The sequence below is a fragment of the Neopelma chrysocephalum genome, unplaced genomic scaffold (genome assembly GCF_003984885.1).
Source record: "Neopelma chrysocephalum unplaced genomic scaffold, ASM398488v2 Primary Assembly neopelma1_59, whole genome shotgun sequence".
Taxonomy (NCBI): Eukaryota; Metazoa; Chordata; class Aves; order Passeriformes; family Pipridae; genus Neopelma; species Neopelma chrysocephalum.
Genome location: NW_020897714.1, coordinates 13471418 through 13493184, shown reverse-complemented (window position 1 = coordinate 13493184; position 21767 = coordinate 13471418). Strand labels below are relative to the sequence as shown.

The window sequence follows — 21767 nt, the reverse complement described above, 5'->3', positions numbered from 1 at the left end:
TTTTGTTATAATGATTGGATATTAAACTCCTCCAACACAATGGGAAACACTTTCTGAAGGGTGGGGGCAGCATTCAAAAATCTGGTTATTTTTACGTGTTATCCTCCTGAACTACAGACATTAAACCATGAAAGCACGAAAACACATACATGTAGACTCAAACATATATTGACAAATATGGTTTCAGACACAGACTGACTTCTACTGACAGCCTCACTCAGAGAGCTTTTTATTAGAATTGATTTCTGTAGGTTTGCAGGTGCTAAATTCATTGCAATAAATAACAACAATAAGGCTGAAATCTGTCAACATCTTGACAAAAATTCAGAGAGCTATTTAGTTAGGAAATACGCTTATGATATTCATTGCTCCTAAAAGAGAAAATGATCATACAGTAACTAAACCCTAAGTAAGAGCTAAAGATATTCACCTCATGAAGTCATTTCTCAACTAGCCCCTTGGCACTTGCTGGAATTATTCGCAGCACGAGCTCTACTTTTTCATTTTCTGCTGACTCCATGTGGGTAGTTTCTCTCTTGTGATTAAAAGCAAGCTGCTCAATTCCTTCAAAGCATTTCCTTAGGTGTGGTTGGATGTGGAGTGATCCTTTGTCTCAAAAAGGATTCCTGAGAGATTATTGCTGCATTGAGAGGAAAAAATCCCTGAAAAATTATAAAAAATGAACTTTAGAGGTATTTATATAAACATATTTTACACCAACATCATACAGGCAAAATGGACTGTTTACCTTGGAAAGAATAGTCTTTTTTTCGCAAGATAATCATTCAAGGCCTTCCTGAATGTCATCCAAAAGTGATTCTGCTTCAACTTATCCAGCATCTGGGGCTGTGAGATAACCCTTGTGGCATCGGTCTCCTTCACTGACTCCTTCGTTATTAGCCTCCTGGTGGGTGAGATAGAATACAGTGAATGTAATAACCATACTTCACACAACAGGCTCACTCTCTCTTTTAAATTGAAAATCCCCTTATTACAAAACAAGGGGTGTTCTTTTTCTTCTACCTTTAAGTAGGACTGCCACATTCATTGCTTTTTACAAAAACGCAGCTGCTTTTTAAGCTACAGATAAATAGAATCTGCTAGGCGGTAATTCTGCTCAGTCTGAATGCATTATTTTCTAAGTCACTTTGGTGAGGGACTTTTTATTATGAACTGGAATGAACAAGGAAAGTCCTTTTTTCAACTAATTATGACTACACTTTGTTCTATACTATTAACTGACAGTGCCAGAATGGTCAGCTTTTTTTTTTTTCTTCAACCAGTTCAAAAAATTAGCAGGATTTCTGGGAAATTAGAGAGCTAATTATTAAGACTTTATAGACTAATGATGAAAATATAAATAACACAGAACAATGGTGTATCAATAACATTCACATAATCCCTTTGATACGTACAATGCAATCTACCATTTTAACCCCACTGATGCATGGGAGGGAGTTACTTTGACTCAATCTACAGAATTTTCTTCTCATGAAGATTTGTTAAACTAGATATTTTCAAAGAACTGAGGAAAAAGAGCAAAGCTGAAACACCATTTTTCATATACCTATATCTGGCACCCATTTTGTTTTCCTATTATTGGATTCCCAGTTTATGAAAACCAGGAATGACGGAATAGAAGGCAAAGTTATAAAGATATCAAAGAAAAAAATCAGGACTTCTGTTGTTTCCCATGTTTGATTTGAAAAATACTTGTGTTCTCTTTTTTTTTTTCCAGTTAGTTACTTTAAAGAACGGATTAATTTGCAAAGAAGAATTTGATATTCTAAGTATTACCAAAAACTAGAATATACTTCTGAGATGTCAAAGCCTTCAGTGATCCATAATGCTTAGCTCTGACAATGTAAAACATACTCGACTACTTTCCAAGTGGACAACAACACATTTAGTTCAGCTGTTGTCCACAGCTCATAACTACTGGTACACAAACACTCCACTAAATGGAAGGCAAGCATTTAGATATCGCTACATAGTTCCTTTTATGTAACATATACTGGGTTGAATGGAATTAAAATAAATAAGAAAAATCTTTTGTCCTTAAAATTCATTTTCAATACTTATTTCTACCATCAGTATGGTAGAAAGACCTGCCAGCAGAACTGCTTCTGCCCAGCTTATGAATTAGAAAGAATCCTGGAGATAAGAACTTGCTCAGTGGAAAAAAAACCCTCACATTGCCATCATCCTAATATCCTACTTGCATTCAAAATAATCCTATTCCTATGTATTTCTGAAATATTATAGGGGATATTTATGGCACATTTTTCAAGCACCTACTGTAAGAAGATATATACATACACCCAACGACAGCGTCACTGCTTTGACATGCTAAAACTTGCTACTTCCATGAGGTGTTTCTCAGTCCTCCAATACCCTTGGCAAACTATGAACACTTTTGGGTTGTTTGTCTCCATATCTAGAGACCAACCTTAATCCTGGAGAATCAGGAGAAGCCTAATCCATGTCGACTGAAGAACAGTTGTTTCTACTAAGAAATAACCCTACATGTATCTGTGGAGCATTCAAGACAGGAGAGTAAATGAACGCATCCACATGAACATTAATTTAACTTTATTTTAGTATCACGCTCAGTGTTCATGTACACTCAAGTATGGCCTTTCATATTATCTCTGAAACAAAGATCTCACATACTGCCAATTTAGGTATGTTACCTTTTGTACTAAAATAATAAAGGAATTTTGAAATGCTTATTACTGTTTGATTAAAAATTTATCTGAATCTGTCCATTTAGCAATATTTCTTTTCATAATATGATAGTAAGGACACTAAAGAAATAACTGTGAATGCAAGAAGGCTTACTGTTTTTCCTAAATTAATTTCAAAGATATCCTTAATAATTTTGTTGAGAATGCCATTCTTCCAGGCACACAACAGGCCTTCAGATTACTGAGCATCCCGCTATCAACATCACTAGTATCAATGGTGCACAATACCTTTTAATTAAAAATGAACTTTTTCATTTTAGCTGAATCACTTAAAGACAATGTAATAGCCAGATTCCACCCCGTGCTCATCCTCTGCTGAGCACTGACTGACAGTTTTTCACAGAAGTCGAGGTTATGGTGCAAAATTATTGAGTGACTTGACAAACATTACAGCCCTAGTAGAGGCCCATTTACATACAGGACAAGATCTATAATCTCCCAGTTTTGTACTTTATCTATCTGACCATGTTTCCCTACACTTCAGAAGGGAGAATCAAAACAAAAATTAATTCAGAAAAAAAAAATCAGCTTCACATCTTTACCAAACCATTTTGCAGATACTCCTTTCCCTTATAACTATATGTAGGTTGGCTGCATATGTCTTCCAGTGTATTTCTTCCATGATTAAAAGCAAGTGTTTTACAGGTGCTTTTAGATATGCATGCACTTTGAATATTCCACAGGTCATTCAGTAGCACATCAGATATAACTAAACACAGACTTAATATTTCAGGGAAGTGTCAGTAGCAAAGCCAAGTTTTTATGACTTTCAAAATAATCTGAGAAATATTTTGCTAAAAGTGTTCTTTACCTGGTACTTATGTAGTACAATGAGAAACGACATATAGAAATGCCTGTTTATCACTTGAATGATTCACTAACTTACTGGGAGGCTGTGTCTCTATTGTTTCTGAGCTCACGTCATAAAAACTAAGTAGAAATCAATTTAAGACAATGAAGTTTAAACTTTACTTTCCCCCTTGGTATTCTAAAGTGGCAGTCAAGTTGGGAAAAGTTTCAAATAATGAAAGTCACTGAAGCCTAAATCACACACAATAGTGAAAGCTGAGATGCGAGATGGAGATGAAATCTAAAAGCTAATTAAATTCAACAAGAGTCTCTCAAAGGCAACATACCAGCTTAGCCTCCCATGCTAACATTTCGTTTTGAAGGGTGCAGTAAATGGAGGGCCTTTTATGGCTGCAGATTTCACAATATGATCCACCAGCTAAACCTGAGAAAGGAGAGAAAAAAAATATTAGATGCATGGATTACTGTACTGAATAGGTGCCAAGGCCAAGATAAAAAGAAAAGATAAGTTAGGGCTTCTGAGGAGCTGAATTTGAAGCCAACCAGCAAAACGGATTGAACTTTATTACCTCTAGTCACTGAGAAATTCCCTAGACAGTTGGATGTAATTTGAAAAGGTCAGAAAAAAATTTCCTTCACAGTATTATTGCTTCATGGTTTAAGGGTGTACCTTTGTGAGATGCCAGCTCTAATCATTTTTATTGACTTGCTCTAGAGGGACAGACAGATGCACAGGGAGTCAAGACGGACAGATAAGACATATCCTACCTTTGTTTCCAGTTCTAAAACATATCACAATATTAAGTATGTTTTAATGTTAATCATTTCAGTTTATCCTTTGCCATCTCTGAGAAGAATGTGCCTTGTTTCTCTAAGACAGCCACAAAAGGGGGAGAGGGAGAGGAAGCCTGTGCATAATATTGGAAACTTGCTACAATTTTTCATATTTGATCAGAGCATTCATTGAATTCCACATGAATCTGAAATATATAACTGAAATTCAGTAAGGGTAATAGGATTTTCTAGACATTTTTAGATATGCTCTGTTGATTTTTTTTTCACCCAAAGGGGAACAGATCTCACTGAACAGGTTATAGGAATGACCTTCAGCATACTGACAGTACAAGCTTTACTATCAGTGTGGCTGTCTTGGGGGAGAGAAACCCAACATACAAAAGGAAAAACCAATTAAAAAACAAAAAAACCCACCCCCATTAAAAGCATTTAATTCTTCGACTTAGCATTCACAGATGCTTGCAATCAAATATGAATATTTGCTAACATTACACTAACAGTCAATTTTTTTGTCATGCAATTAAAATCAAAAGAGATTTAACAACACAAAAGCAGAATTATCTACCCCAAACTCTGGAAAAGTTTAATTAACATTAGATTTTCTTTTGCTCAGAAGACATTTGTTTTCTATTCATAATACAAGCATATGTATTCCCTGTATCCTGACTCTGAATGCACTGCAGAGGCAATTTTAATGGCCATTAAAGTACAGCTCTGTGAGCTTCTCTACTATGTTATGTTTATGGAGCCTGCCTGCAAGCTGACTAAACCTTTTCCACTTGGATAAGAAAGCCATTTCCATCTGGTTATGTTCCCTCCCCTCAAGCCCCACACATCAGAGAGTAACATGAAATTGCAGCAAAAGAGTTGCATATATATTCATTCCTCCAGAACTTTACAGCTCTGAAAGGAAATCAGAAAGGCTTAGCTGCAGTGAGGAACAAAAAGCACTGGGAATCGTTCCACCAATGGAAGCTGATACTTTCCATTGAAATGGACTGCTCCAGACAGAAAAGATGAATGGACAATTTAAACATAACACTTCTTCAACAATTTAAGAAGCTCTTGAAAGAAAACATGTGCAGCTGTACATATAGAAAGGAGGCTGGGGAGAGGTAATCACCTACTAGATTTACAACAATTGATTTAGACTCTACTACTCTTATTTTTTTTAATCAGACTCCCACTGTTAACTTCAGGATGATACTGAAACTGAAATAGGAATTTAGTTTTGTAAGATCACAGATGTGTACCTACAGAGGAACACTTCAGTTTCTGTGGTAACATGACAACATTATGATTTTTATTCTTGTTTTTTTCCAACAGGAGGAGTGACAGAGAAATTAAGTTCTGTCGTCCTCCTGATCTAAGCTCAAAGATGAACCCCCCCACTTATTCGTCATGAAAAAAGGGAATGTTTAAAACACAAATATTTAACGTCAGAGACTCAATTTTCAAAAAATATTCTTCCATCGATGTATTTCAATGCTATTTGCAACATAGTAACGTGATGCCACATTGTTCCATCTTTGCAAGACCCTCACTCCCTTCATTTCTGTTCTTTTTTTTACCTCATCTCCTCAAGAGCAGCACATTTTAACAGACAAGTAACTTAAGTCCTGATTCATCATCCCAGATGTAGAAAGTATAGATCTTTAAGATGTTCCATATGACATCCTTCTCACTCTATTTCAGCCAACAAACGTGGGAGAAGTTGATCCTGTCTAACCCCCACACAGAGATGACAACGCTCTCTCCCTTTTTGTAATACTCTTTATGATATTGTTTGCTTCCTATCTGATTATTTGCCATGCTGAAGGTAAAACTGCACAAAAGGTCAAATTATTGCTAACTTGCACTGTAACAATAAGGTTAGTTAACCAATGAAACAGATTGCTCAGAAAGGCAAGAAGTTTTCAGTTTCTTCTAATCAGGATTTAATTTTAAACAATATTCTCACAGTTCAACCACAAGTTGTTTGGTTAGGTGCAGAAATCCACTTCTGTTCTTTCCAACCTTTAAATCTACAGGGTTGTGACCCAAGTGGAATGACGGTGTAACAGGATTTAACCCCAGAAACCAGTAGGATTTCTTTATTTTTGTCTTTCTGGGTGTGACCAGGAGAATGCAACTTTTATATATAATAAATTTGAAAATAAAGACCTCGAAATTCTGTGTTGTAACAATGACAGAAATTGTAGCTGCCTTTGTCTTGTGAACACTAGATTACTGAAACCCATTCAGCATGTGACTTTAGCCAACTAAAAAAACATGAATCCACACTGTAATTTCTTTTTCTATTGGAAGTGCGTACCCTGGAGAGCTACAAGACAGGTATTCCATGTATGTGTTTCATTAGCTGACTTGAATGTATCATCCCCTTCATTTCTGATAAAAGCCCCTCCTCCCCACACATCTGACAGCAAAGTGAAATGCCATTTGTCTGTCCTGATCAACAAACAAAGTCCCCTTACGACTTGAGAGAGGGCAGGATTCTCATACTTGTTTTACCATGTCTAGATGTTGCCCATCTACTCTTCAATTTTGTTCTGATCAACAGACATGCCTAACTGTATCGCTCTTCCTAAGAGGAAAAAATCCCAATTAACCAAAAAACCCCCCAAAAACCAAAAACCACAAAAAGCTGACTACAGAGCATGTCCCAGACACAATCCGAGTTTTAAATGAGCTCCAGTGTCACTTCAGCCAGCAGCAGGCCATGTCGTTCTCATACATAGCTCACACAAAAGAATTAGAAAGCTGTTTTACAGATAAGGAGGAAAGGCTTGAGAGATGGATATGAGTATCATTACTAAGATAACTCCAATACGCAAAGTTAGGTGGCAGCTACCAGTTTTACTACTTCCAAGTACTACAACAGGTCTTCTCCTTTATGAATGGAAAAGGTTGGCGAGCTTGTTTGTTTGTTTGGGTTCTTTTGGTTTTGCTTTTTTTTTGTTCTTCATTCTTTGGAAAATGTCCAGATATGGACAGTATTAAAGGTCTTTTCCAAACTAAGTGATTCTAGGATTCTCTGTCAGTTAAACATTTAGTAACCATTTTCTTGGTCTTAAAACCACTCTGTAATGTGTGTAATTTGATTTTTTTGTTATGCAGAAGAATTAGAGCACTCTCAAAAAAGGCTGCAGTACACCTATTAGATGTGATGTTTATGTCATGAATACTCACTCATTCTTAAAATAAATTGGACCTTCTTGAAGACAAAAAGAAAATAAAAGGGACTTGTGGATTTATGATGCATAATAGTCCATCTTGCCAAATTCTTTCATCTGAACACTGTTTCAGTTCCCAGCTCTAATGTCGTTAAACTTAACTTCCAACAAATTAGGTTTGGGAACAATGCAATGCAATTAAAATACTGTATGCACTGCAGCAGAATGAGATAACACTTTATGTATGTTTAGTGGGAAGAAAGAAAGAGAAAATCATTCCTTGTTATTAAAGTCTTAATTAAAGGATCTCAAAAAATATACATAGGTACAGAAAAAATTTATAACCAATTTTTTTCTCTCACCATTTCAATAAGAAAGTCAATGTTGGTTGATCACAGGGAGAATGCAAACCTGAACATTTGCATAATCAACAGTTGCTATCATTTGAATTCTTCTGTCTTTCTAAGATGAAAAGTGAATACATCTTTCCAGTCAGCGCTTGTTTTAAAAGAATTCTCTGAAATGCAGTCCTTAATGATTTGGGCATTATACTTCGACCTTTAAGCCTTTTACTTATTTTTCAAGAGTAAAATTTTAATCAAAAGTCAAAAAGCATCTCTAATCAGTGTATTATTGAATCCTCTCCAGTTGTAGTCAGTATAAATAATTATTTAACAAAACTGAATCTTGATTTTTGTACATTTGTTTTTTGTTATTAGAACTGATTGTGGGACCTAGAACATATGGGAGAGTAAACTGCTTGGCTGTCCTACAAAAATAAAGAAGATGCAGCCAAGGTTCTCCACATGCTGTTTGTCATCAAGTGGAGTTGATATAATGCAATACAGACACCATAGGTTTCTTTTTGAAATTTTATATTCCTAAAAGATTAGTGTCTTTTTTTAGGCCTCAGACTTCACTCAGAGTGAAGTTCACTCTCTGTAGATTCTACTCCAAAAATTTAACTCTAAAATCATTTAAAAGTAATAGTTCTGGTAAGAAAAATTTTTAAGGTCAGGTTTTCTTTAACATCTACCATTAATTTAGGGGGTTGATAATTTATTTAACACAGTTTTGGAGGACTGCTTTTGGCTTTCTGCGCTGACAGAGCACTGACCCCTCTCCAGCCATATGAAAGCTAGACAGCAGTAATATGCACTTTCTTTTTGCTGAATTCCCTTTCTTGTCAAGTGAAACCAACCTTTCCATTACATCATATATATATAAATAGATATATATATACACACACATACAGAAACGTATACATGCATACCTGCCCAAGAGTCTTTCATCGAGTTAAAAACTATGGTGTTTTGATTATTTTGTAGCTGTCCATGACAGCCTTGCAACATTTCAATATTTGTTCACTTACAGTATATTTGGCTTTGACAAACAAGCACAACAGTTAAAATGGTACTGTTCATATTTATGTCTCCCCTCTATGTCATGCTATTTATATGAATGTATTCTTTTTTTCTTTATTTGTATCAAAGTAGTACCTGGAGCCCCCAGCTCATTGCAGCCTAGACTACAATCCACCACATTCTTCACTTTCCTCCCTCAGAGGCCTTATAGTCAATCCAGATGAAATAGAAGATGGAAATGAAAGAGAAACAAAGTGACTTGCCTAAAAATTTCCTTTTATCCCTCCTCTACACATGCATGGACATATATTTTTTTAAAGAGATTAAAGACAGCTTACAGAGAAATAAATTGTAAAAGTAAAGAAATCGAAGTTCATACTATAATGAGAAAATGGGGAAAGAATTAAGATTGTCGCTATGATTGTGCGTAACATTTAGAGCATGCTCACATTGTTGAAGGCAGACTCAAGTTGTGCAGGTACAAATCGAAAATGACAATCAAAGCAAAAGCATTTTAAAGTTATATGATCTAACTGGAAAAAAAAAAAAGAAAAAAAAAAGGCTAGGTAATGATAATACCAAGATTTGATTTTAGACATCTGAGAGCTCATGTGCTTGGAAGGAAATACTTGGTTCCACTGCAAATTTGGCCGAGTCTTCTTCCTTCTTTCCAAAAACACAATTTCTATTCTCATACCCAGAGAGAAAATTAACTTAAAAATAGTCTCTGATTTAAACACGGTCTGATACTACTCTGGAGACTAATAAGCATACAGATAATTTCCATCTAAGAGAAAGAGAACTTTTTTCCAGGCTATTTGCAAAAGGACACCGGTAAGTGTTGGAATATGCTCCAAATGCCCCAACAATGGTCAACCAAAGTAGAATTGTCAAGAAAAAGAAGAGAGAGATTGTGAGAGTTTTGATAAATTTCCTGTGTGATATTTGTAGCCATTTTGATGGACTATGTTTTTGTACATGCATAGACATGAGTATGCCAAATATAGACAGAAACACACTTGCTATACTATGCAAACCACAACATTCAGAGAGGCCTTTTCACTAGTTTGAATGTACTTAGGCATATTTTATGTGGTCATGCAATTTTCCTCCTGAGAATCTGTAGGCTTGGAAAAGCTATTATTCAAAAGCGTGTATCTTATAGTAGATATTCACCCAAATGAAATGTTCTACGTTTATGGCAACATAAAAATGCCACATATGGATTGGTTCATAGCTATCACAAAGGCACAAAATATGCATATCATAGGTTCACACACGTGTACACTCACACAAACACACATACACAATATCTACTAGAAGAGAGAGTTGGAGCATCACTACCATCAACGGCCAGTGTAGATGGAGGAAATAAATGAGGGACTATCGGAGGAGATGTAGTAAGAATGAAGCTATGCAAGGACTAAAAGAAGACAAGAACTCTCTATATAATGTGATTGACAAAGGAGCTAATACAGTAATCTAAGAAAAGAATTTATCTACATAGCTCGAGTCTTCCTTTCTGGGCATTTTTCTGCACTGTTATAGACAACTACACAAAAAGCAGAGTACCTCTGATGTGACAGAGAAGATGGTACTGGCCTCCTCTATTTTTCCTTCTCTTACTATCTTATGTAGTTTTATATAGTTGAAAATAACTTTAGACTAAAAGCAGATTGTTTGTAATTTGTGTACAGAAATACAACAGGAACAATTTAGTCTGTCTTGAAGAACAGGGGAAAATTTAAGAAATTTAATTTAGAAGTAGAATTAGCAAAGACCAGTGATGAGAAAAAGAAGAAATTTTTGGTTATGAGTCTTGATTTGATGAAAATTTGCAGATAACACACAGTTATTGCTCTTGCCTTTTTGACATACCTACCGGTGGCTTGTAATATAGACATGAAGTAAATTAATGAATGAAAAACTGTAGGTTCAAGCTGCATCTGAGCAGAAGAGGGATGACAGTATCTAGCAGAGAAAAGCATATGGAAAACTTCACATACAAAGTGAGTGTGATTCTGTTACAGCACAGAAATAGTTGATCCAGTAGGAGTTTGCAAGTCTTTTTGAAATCCATGCTGACACAAGACAGAAAAAATATTCACCATTGGTGATAGTACTTCTAGATGTCTAGAGTAGCCTACTAGATTAAAAGACTGGTTTTGCCTTTAAAAGGTAAAAGAACTTTCTTTTTAGGTGCATAGCCTTACTCATAGTCTATTAGAAAGAAACAACAACTGTAATATAATAAAGATCAGAGAAAAACTCATGGTCAGCCTAAAGATCTTTAAGTAGAAGGGAAATATGATCAATAAGAAAAATCAAAATTACCCAAATTGTGTACCAAGCATAAGGAGAAAGGGACAGAGATGAAAGAGGATCAGGTTTAATGATGATGTAAGATTCAGTCACAGTACAGAAACAGAAGTCAGAGTGAAAGTAAAAATAGCAACTGGACTATAAGAGAAAATGAGCCTGAAGAAGGGGGACACACAGAGCCTGGAAGAGACAGAGGATTTCACTTCTGTCAGGGTCCTGAAGGACCCTTCACACCAATGGATACCTTGAGCTGGAACATGAAAGAGAATAAACATGTTACATATGCTTCCATTTTTTGGGGGGAACGTTAATTGCATAAAGTTATACAATTAACTTCAAAAATAGAAAACATTCAATTTTGCAATAGATTTCAACTGACTTTAAAAAAGTTCAGATGAGTAACTGAGCTGTAAGTTCTTTTCTGTAAGTAAACTGTAAGGTGTTCCTGAAAATTTATAACAAAAAGACTAGCTCAGAACACATTAGATCTTGAAAATTTAACATTGCAAATCGGAATAGATATGGAAAATGTAAAAAATTATCTATAAAAGCAGAAGATGCTTTTTTGCTTGTACTCTATAAAAGACTTCCCAATACAGCAATAGCATTCTCCTTGTTTTGAGAAGTACATTGACAAGTCAAAGAGGTAGCCCACAGAGCCAATACTGACACATTAATTGCTTGGAAGATCAGAAACATTGCACTGATTTTGCAAGACAAAAGAGCTAGAATCAAGCGGAAATATCAGAACAGAGGGGATGACTATATATAGTCACTCAACTCATTCACAGAGAAGAAATCAAGACAACACAGTGTCTCATCTTTCCTCCCAAGTCAACCTTGTATGACAAGAATTACAATAATGCAGACTGCACACAGTAAGCATAAGCATTTAAGAAAGGGATGAAGAGAGACTTTCTGCATTAACAACAGGTTGGTCTTTCTGTTGCAGGAAAATGAAGGGAAATTCAACGTGAATGGTCAAGTAAAGAGCAAGACAGTTGAATTCAAATCAAAGATACATATAAACAGTGCTAGAAACCATTTCTATTCTTAGATGGGCTTTCCCCTTATCAGAGATGTAATGTCACTAAATTATGAACGGATGTAAAACCTGTAAAGCTGGTGCTGAGGGAAGAGGAAGAAGATCTTTTCCCTCTCCTCTCCTCTCCTCTCCTCTCCTCCCCTCCCCCCCCCCCTCCCCCTCCCTCTCCCTCTCCCTCTCCCTCTCCCTCTCCCTCTCCCTCTCCCTCTCCCTCTTCTTCCTTGCTTCATGTCTGCAGTTCATTTTAGGTACATTTCATTGAACCAAATCTCCTGGATAATTCAGATCTTTTTATGACGGTGCTTACATCCGTAGCTTTCACATGTCTCCTGCTTTAAAGCATTTCAGTTCCAATTGACCGAAAACGATTTGTTTTCCACAGGAATTTGTTGACCATTCACTTTTATTGACACGGATTCTCTTTGAGGCATAATAACAAAACAGGCAACTAGTCATGACACTACTTTACTTTTTCCTGCAGGATTTTTTGTGTCCTTCTTATCTGAGGGTTAACTGCACACCTCATAAGTATTAATTTATGGTTAAACTGGTTAATTTTGGAATCAGAGGCAAAGCCTAAAGAAAGATATAATCTTATTAATGTTATTGTATCTCTTTACTAAGCAGTTTTGTGCATATATGATAGAATGTATAATTTTGACATAGCAGGTGACAGCTGTTCCATGTCAGAAGACACCAAACACATGTTTAGTTTGTTGGATGGAAACAAAAACCTGTTGTACTGCTAAGTTAATTTTTGCAGCTGTATCTTGTAGACTCCCTGAGTAGCAGTTGATCAACCAATTGAATTAAAGGTTACAGAGAGGTAGAAATATCATTTAGGTTCTGTATGTTCTCACAAATAATTCACCTGCTATTGCTGTCACAGATTCTGGCCTGAACTCCTATTCTGAAGGCCAAAAGCAAATATTGCAGACTCTCACTGATTTTGCTCTCAAATGATGATTGAGTAAAGGTCAAAGTTTGGAGAGATTTTCTGCATCAGGTGCTGGCTTTCTTAAAGCCTTTATGTGGAAGTTGGTATCTCATTTTCTTTGAAAAAAAGGCCTTGACAGATTATTTTGAACTATGGGTTAACCTGTCCTTTCTTTCATCTACCAGTCTAGAAGAGCTTGTCTCTGAAACATTATTTCAGAAATTTGCTAGTGAGAACAATCATTGGATGCAATTTTTCATTATTTTTTAAAACTCCATCTTAAAACTGGTTTGGATTTGTGTGTCTGCCTCTTGCCCTTTCTGTGCTCTGTCTGGAAGGCAACGCTTCTCTCTCTTTCAGCTACACCTTGCATAAGGAAGTCAAGCTCTATTGAGGGTGGTGAAGTACTTGACATTAAATGGTCTAGTATAACATTTTATGACTCAGAGCACCTGATAAATGTGATTTATTAGGGATAAAAGCTCTTTACTAGGTCAGATGTCTGAACTGAAGAGACATTTCATTACAGAGTATCACTCATATTTAGCAATTGTAATAGGAATGAAGCGATTCTTTTATCATAGTGGCCCAAATCTGACTTGCACCACTACTGTTCTCCTCTTCAGCCTGAGCTAATTGTCAGCTGAACAATGAAGGTACCTGGGACTAATTTATTTAGGAATATGTTCCATCTGTAAAGCCTACACTAATGGAGTACAAGAGAGCATGACTAAAGGATCCAGGCATAAAGTTTAGGAGCTTAGATAATTACTTGCAGAAAATATTATCAGCTCAATATGTCAACTTACACAAAAACAGAACTACTGAACCTTTTGAAAAAGGAGTATTGTGTTCACAAAACTAAAGTAACCATGCCAAATTCTGTTCACCATAACTGTGGAATAACAGAGTCAAAAGAGTTCTCTCTCCCATTGCAACACACAGAGGAAAATAGATTCTTACCAATTTAGATCAAAAATCTGACACTTTTTGTAACTATAACCATAGCTACCTACATTGAACCAGGTCCATTACAGATACCTTGAGAACATTTATGCAAAAACTGGCCAAACAAGAAAATGAGAATATCACAATTCTAATTATTATTTCGGTACAAATAGTTAGGCACAGTACTTACAACCCTTGCTTTTCATTTTGACAAGACATTGTGGGAAAAGCTTCTGATGGAATTACTGAGTTTCACATGGGAGCTGACCTCTGAATATTTAAGCTCTGAGAAAAAGAATAAGTGGTTTGGAGACTGGGCATATGCTGTATGGCTGCTGATCTATATTAAGAACACTTATGCTCTAGATATTCTTTTGTACTACTTTAAAACTTATTTACAGTTTTGCATCCCATTGAACTATTAAGAGGGATTAATTGCATTAATAGAATACCTAAAGCTGAGCTGTTCTAAATAAAATTAAGGAAATACATTGCATTTCACTCCACAGATTAATGTAATTAAAATCCTTTCCATGACAATTTGAAACACGTACCCCAATTGTCATCTTATATAAAAAACACTGATATATTTTTGTTATTGTTGCAAAAGGAGAAATCTCTGTTGTGGTAATAGATCTGTTACGGAGATCTACTTAACCTTTCCGTTATTTGGCTTCATTGCATTTACAGTTTAGCTTTATTAAATTTGCAAAATAGTTTGTTTATCTTCATTCTGGGAAACAAGGTGCCTACAATTTGCAAATATGTCGATCCAAAATAGACCAGCTAGCTGTTCTTGGCTGATACATTGTCAAAGCACACAATGAATTCCTCCCTCCTCTCTCTCTCACACACACACGCACATGCACACATACACTTCTTTCTCTCTCACATACACACACTCAGAAATGTATCCAGTAGAGTAAAATATTCACATTAATACTGGAAGCGATGGAGAAGAACTGCGGTCGACATCCCATCTGTTCGCTTGAATTAAATTTAGAATTCATATGTAATATAGACATTTCTGTCTGAATATCATAAAGCCCTGACACATTCAGGCTTTCATTAAAAAGCTCTGAGATGTGACTTGAATAACAATCTGTCTTAGCTAATTAGTATTTTCAGTTTAGCATATTCACTTTCAGACATATTGCTGTTTGCACATGGTAATTTAGGTAAACAGAGCCCATCCACAGCTGCATCAATTAACACTGCTAATCAAAACTGAATTCAGGTAATTAGGCACATTTATGCAAAAAGTGTGTAATTTGTGGGGAAAGCTAGATTCTTCAGTAATATTTCAATAAGTAGGAGTCTCTTTTTTGCAAATAAGGCAAGGAAATAATGGTAAATCAGCTCTAACATATACGTGATGCATACTCAGTGACAAATATCTAAATTAAATCTCACTAATTGGTCTGTATTTTCAGCAATTGGACAATAACTTTTTCATATAAATGTTTTCCTCAGTGTTTCTACATGGAAGAGTGAATTAATTTCTGATGAAAGTTTTAAAGTATTTAAAAGTTAATGTTTCCTCAAGCAGTTTTTGAACTGTTGAACATGATGGTCCAACTTGTTCTCATTTTCAGTCAGACAAATTTTTACGAAAATGCCCTCAATTTACAATTTCATTTCTTCAAAGAAGACATTTTTTCATGAAAGAAAAGCTTCTAGACATTTCTACCACCGTGCATTTCAAGAATGAAAAGTAGGAAATACTTCAAAAATATTCTGCCTTGACCTACAAAGTTTCATACCCTTTCCTTCTCTTTCCCTCACCCAAACCAAAATTTGAAACCCTCTAAACACTGCTAAAAAAACCCAAACCCCAACATTTAATCAGCATAAGAAACTGTACATTCATAAGAGAATTTTCATTTCTATTGAAACGGAAATAAGAATGTTCATTGCAACATTATGTTCCAAGAGTTTTCATATGTAGCTATTCAAGTTATTCAAATTCAATTCTCTGTAGTTTCTTTCAGAAAACTACACAAGTCCGATGGACAAAAAATGCAATTATCAACTTGCAGCTAATTTTCCATGATAAAAAGAAATAACTAGGCAATTATTGATTTTTAACAGAAGTCTAAAATCAATCTACTATTTTTGTATCTTCTCCCTGATTTGAGGCTAACTTTGTGTGAGGGATATATAATAAATTTTCATTATGTGCAGATTTGCAATATGGAATATGTAGCTTTTGCTAAAAACATCATTGTAAAGGAAAAAATCCTTTACCCTATATAACTATTGCAATTGAAGTGTGTTTTGCAATCATACAGAATACAGTGTATTATGTACAGTGAATATCACTATTCAGAAAGTTTTCTCTATATAGAAAACTGTTTTGTTCCATTATAGAAATGCTTGACATATGCTCCAGTTAAAATGGTCTTAAACTTTCAATTTTCATTTAGTTATTGGTAGAGTAGCATATTGAAGGACATTGACAAAACAGTTCAGAAGGAAAATAAAGTTGCTGAAGGAGCAAAATTTTGAAGTATTTCCTATTCAAATACTCACGATGACTACTGCTAATGTTAGAATGCTGAACGAGATAATTTCTAAACAATTATCAGACCAACTTAAAAATATATGCAGTTCCCTATGCCATTGTCACTAGGGGCACTGGTGAAGGGAAACAACATTATAACTTCACCTCTTTTCCATTCTTCCCTTGCAAGAGAGAAACACTCACCTATATGTATATCACACGCTAAGCAGCTGTCCAATCTCTCATGTGACTTATTAACATTGAAATACAGTGAAAATCATCGAAATAGTCTTACGTGACCTGTCTCTGACTGCTTGATAAATGCTTTTTCAAAAGAGCAAAACAGAAGGTGTAATGACTAACAGTGTTTATTTTAAATGTTATAGTCCGTAGAAAGGGAGTATAGTGACAACATCCTAGCCTCCCCCCTCCTCCACCTCCCACATTGCTAGTACCTTTTTTGCCTGAAGTAGTCAGATATAGCAAGTATTCGAACAGATTTTCCAGAAATATTTTACTATGCTGCCCTCTCTGTTCTGCCTGACCACATTGGTAAGTACAAGCAGACACAGTTAGGAGCATCTCTTCACTGAACCCATGCATGCATATAGTATACATTATACTTTATTATGAATTTTCCTGATGCATCACCCATTTGAAAATTTTGTATCATGCTGGAGTATTATTATTTCACACAATCTGAAAGGGATTTTTGATGTTGAGGTTTAATAAATGTATGGTAGTATTAGCTGGTAACAGACGGGCATAATGGCTATCTCAAAAAAGAAAATGCTATATACAAAAGTTGGCTGGTAAAATATGTAAAAGGATGGAGGCACCTTGCTACTAAAAAAAGAAAAAGCATTGGATGATATATACCTACTATTGTTAACTAAAGTAAGATTGATATGTATGACTACAAAGAACCTATAAATATTGTTTTCCTCAATTTAAAGAAAAGTTTCATCCTACTCCAAGCACTCAAAAGCATTCCAGAATTATAAGCAAACCAATACATATTCAAAGTTCACATTTACTTTCTCCACAGAGCATGCAACTCATTATTCATAACAGAAAAATTGTTGAAATGTTTCATGTCCCTGGTATTCATAGGGTTAATTCAAGGACAGGCAAAAATGTTTAGTTTGAGAAAAGAAAAAAAAGAGCCAAAATCCAACAATTAGTACTCTAAACTTTACATGAGGAAAAAAACCTCAATAATTTACAAATGTTGAAGGAAGTGCTAGTTCCATAATTAAAAATCAGGCAGAGATCCTTTTGGCAAATGGATCTCTTTGTTAAACATCCCACTAACCCAAGCCTGAAGGTATAATTCAGTACCCTGGAGTATCCCTTCTATACTTTTGCCAGCTGTTCCATCTAGGTCATTCCACCACAAGTTTAGCTTTTATCTATTCCTCACTTTCTTCACTGGGTCCCAGAAGCAGCAACCCATCTCTCTGAAGGCTGTTTAAAGTGTAAATGAAAAGATGAGACAGAAGTGAGCTGCTACCTCAGGGTCCTTAATTTCTGAACTGCAATTCCTTGGACTTCCCTACCTTGACAGATGCAATACAAAATCTTCCATGATGAAAAGTGAGGAGAAAAACTGAATCCAGAATGCACACAGCATGCTCATTATCATTTTAATGCCTTACAGCTGCATGAAAGGATAGGAAATTTTCCTAGGCAAAAAGTCCACTCGAGACCAAACAGTTGCAGTAGCCCTTCTGCCCTTCAGCCCAATTCCCAGTACTACTGCTGCTGGCATGCAAGGAAAAGCCTTCAAAGAGCCATTTTATCTCTTCTCAGGTGGGCAGGAAGAGGGAAACTCAGGGAGAGGAAGGAAAAAGAAAGAAAAAAAAGTAAAAAGAAAAAAATCCATGGTAGATCCAGTAAAGTGTGTGCCAAGGACCATGAAGAGTCCTGGGTGCAGACCTGACCCACTTGTCTCCCTCCCCTGGACCAGTGGAGGAAGGAGACAATAATGCTTCAAGGGCTTGTTTATGCAAACTAAACCAACCTCAAGTAACTAAACTGCTTCTAATTTACCACTATTTCGGTGCTTTTAGCAAACACATAAATTTCTTTAAAAAAGCAACAAAAATATGTGAACTGGATCCATTTAAAATGGTTCTAGTCAGTGTAAATTTAAGCCCTCAGAGAGTAGTTATAGTCCTCCAGAACTACTTTTAGACAGTACGCTGTTTTGTAGCAACACACTGATCTCTTACTCTGGGAAAATTAAGAGTAATTCACTATAAAACAAATCACTGCCCCAACATTCATTTGTCTGCTAAAAAAAACCACAAATGAGCAAGGCAGATACTCTGGGAGGAATTTTTAAGTGTTCAACTTTAAATGATGATCTATAAAAAATGCAACAAGCGTATTGCTGGGGTCTTTCCAATTTAATATTAAGTAATAATAATAAAGTTAGCACACAAACATACCAACTGTGATGTGAATCAGAATTATAAAATCTATTGGAAATTTACTTTCTAGGTGTTCAAATGTTGTTCAGTAGCACAGCGACTGTGACTCTGATGACCATCTGCGTGACTTGACACGTGCAAGTAATCCCACAGCCTTTAGAGAGCTGCTAAGATAGTGTCCTGATCCTACACATCCAGCATGATGTACTGGCTCCAATCTAAAAAAAACCACTTGTTCATATTTGTGGGAAGGATGGGAATCACAACCCTGTACAGCACAGCAATTCGCACACTTGCACTCAGCCTGCACTTGTGGAATTGCTCTGTCAGTCAAAAAGTGCATTTTGCAAGCTCGTCCATCTGACTTTTAAGGATTAGGGAAAAGGAAAAAAACCTTAAACAACATACATGCAGCTTTATTTCTAATTCTGCAGTGGCTTGCATCTAAGCAGCCCAGCTCCGACAAGCTGCCTTGTGAGGCCGGGCAGGGACCCTCACCTGTGTTACGCTGCCTGCCTGTGTGTGCATCAGCTGGTTCGAGGTCTACACGAGCAGATAAAACATATCTACAGTGATTTGTACTGCTTACCTTGCTGATGTGCTTCCATGCACTCCTGCCAACATTCCTGCATGTGAAGGTTCATTGCAGGCAGCTGCTCCGAAGTTCAGCGTCCCCGTGGCACAGCTGCTCCGGCGGGAATGAGCAGAGCAAAGGCAAGGTGCCACTGGTCAGTTCTACCACAGCCCAGTGCGCTGTCTGCAATCACATCTCACTGAGTGCAAAAGGAAAATTAAAACATTTTTTTTCTCTTACACTTAGAACAGTATGCTGTGTCATTCGTGTTTGCATTTAAATTGGACAGAATAATTTACTGCTGGCTTTTAATTTCAGAAGGGTTAATCACCTCAGCAAAGGTCAATCAAACTTTAATCCCCAATAAAATTGCAGTAGCTTCAGTCACCTGCAGGACATTTATTATATTCTTATTTCCATGCAAAAGAATGCATCACTAATCCTCTAATTCTTTACATTAGCACATTTGCCATTAACATTTTACTAAAATTATTAATTCCTATGAAACTATTACAAGAGCTCATTTCTACACATCTCAGAAGATAATCCTGTTAAAAACCAGCCACATCTACTGTGACATTGCTTTAGTTGTCTGCTCTAATCCTCACAATCGTTTGATATTCCAACCGAGTTCTAACAATGCACAAAGTCTCAATTACACAAAATATTACAGAGCTTAGTTTAGAACAACAATATACTGTTTTAGTAACTTAATCTTCCCTATTGCAATCATAATACTAATCTATTTTGCCACTGTTTACAGCATTTTCTATTCAAAATGAAATATAGATTTTTAATTTTGCTTAGCAAATCTTTGAAAAGCAGTAGATTGACAAGGATAAGTTAAAATCTAGAATCCATTACCAAGGGTAGGAATAATAATGATGATAGGAATATGTTTCTGGCCTGCAAAGAAGTATTTCCTCACAAAACAGAAGCCTCTTTTGGGGAATAGCCCATTAACAAATAAAGACATTTTTAAAAAATTATATATATTTGATCCTTTCAGTTTGGTCTAATAATTAAAAACAATTTATCTGCTATTAAATTGACTGAGAACTGAAAAATCTCTCTGAAAAATTCAAGTCAGAATTAGTTTTAAATTACATTTGCAATAACATCAGCTCAAAACTTGAAAATTATTTAACTTGAAATAGAAAATTATCAAATGGAAATGAGCACATCTCAACAAAAAGTTGATTTTAGGTAAACATCAGCTATTTCAGCTATACAACAATACATTCCTTTAAAATTCTACTGTAACAATTCCATCTGACTGCTCAGAACTAGTTTACCTGTAAAGATATAGAGAAAAGCAACAGAAAACTCAGGAAGAGCTCATTACAGTACTGAAATACAGTGCAAACAATTCATTTCCCAAATTTTAGATACTGGTACCAAAAAGTCAAAATTATTTGGCAGAAAAATACTAATACCACCAAAATAAATGGGTCTCCCTTATCCTCCTACCATGGCCATATCAGCTCCTGTGAGGAAGAAATCTCATGTCTATTTAAAATGGATTTTTTAGCCGTAATAACATTTTGACATACCGTAATGTAAATAAACTGTTCTTTCCCATCCCAATATTTCCTTCTGTGTCTCTCTGTGTCTCTCTGTCTCCGTCTCTCTCCTCTTTTTGTTTTAATATATGGCACACAGACAGACACACGCCCCCGTCACTGTCAATATGCACACTCATTAGCAATATGTCAGGCTGGCATTTTCAACACACTCCAGAGCATAACTGAACTACCACACAGAGCGCACACACACACATGTAAAAATACAATTGCACAGAAAAAGAGCTCAGTGGAATAATTTTTAACTTGGAAAACTAAGTAAACATGAAAAAGGAGTGAGATTCTCAGCCAATATTTTACAAAGGTGCTGTGAAGTGAATCTCCAGCTATCAGCACCGATGCTGCTCTCCTTTTACACGCACAAACACACAGACAAATACACATATACAAAAGAGAGCATTTTACCGAGAGATCCTAACACTGAATTATGGATGCAAGAATGTGGGATTTTCCCTATTGCTGTTTTTTTTTATACCTTTTAAATTACACTCTAACTTGAAGTAATGATTGAAAATAAATATTGCAAAACGT

General features: G+C 35.8%; 1 long non-coding RNA gene across 1 annotated transcript; it reads right to left on the bottom strand.

Annotated features, from left to right (window-relative positions):
• Positions 1-345: 345 nt before the first annotated feature.
• LOC113966323 lies at positions 346-21264 on the bottom strand. Its single transcript, XR_003533780.1, has 5 exons — positions 21207-21264; positions 19669-19852; positions 3884-3981; positions 749-904; positions 346-662 (listed from the first exon to the last, which is right to left on the bottom strand). It is a non-coding gene; the product is annotated as an uncharacterized LOC113966323 (long non-coding RNA).
• Positions 21265-21767: the final 503 nt, after the last annotated feature.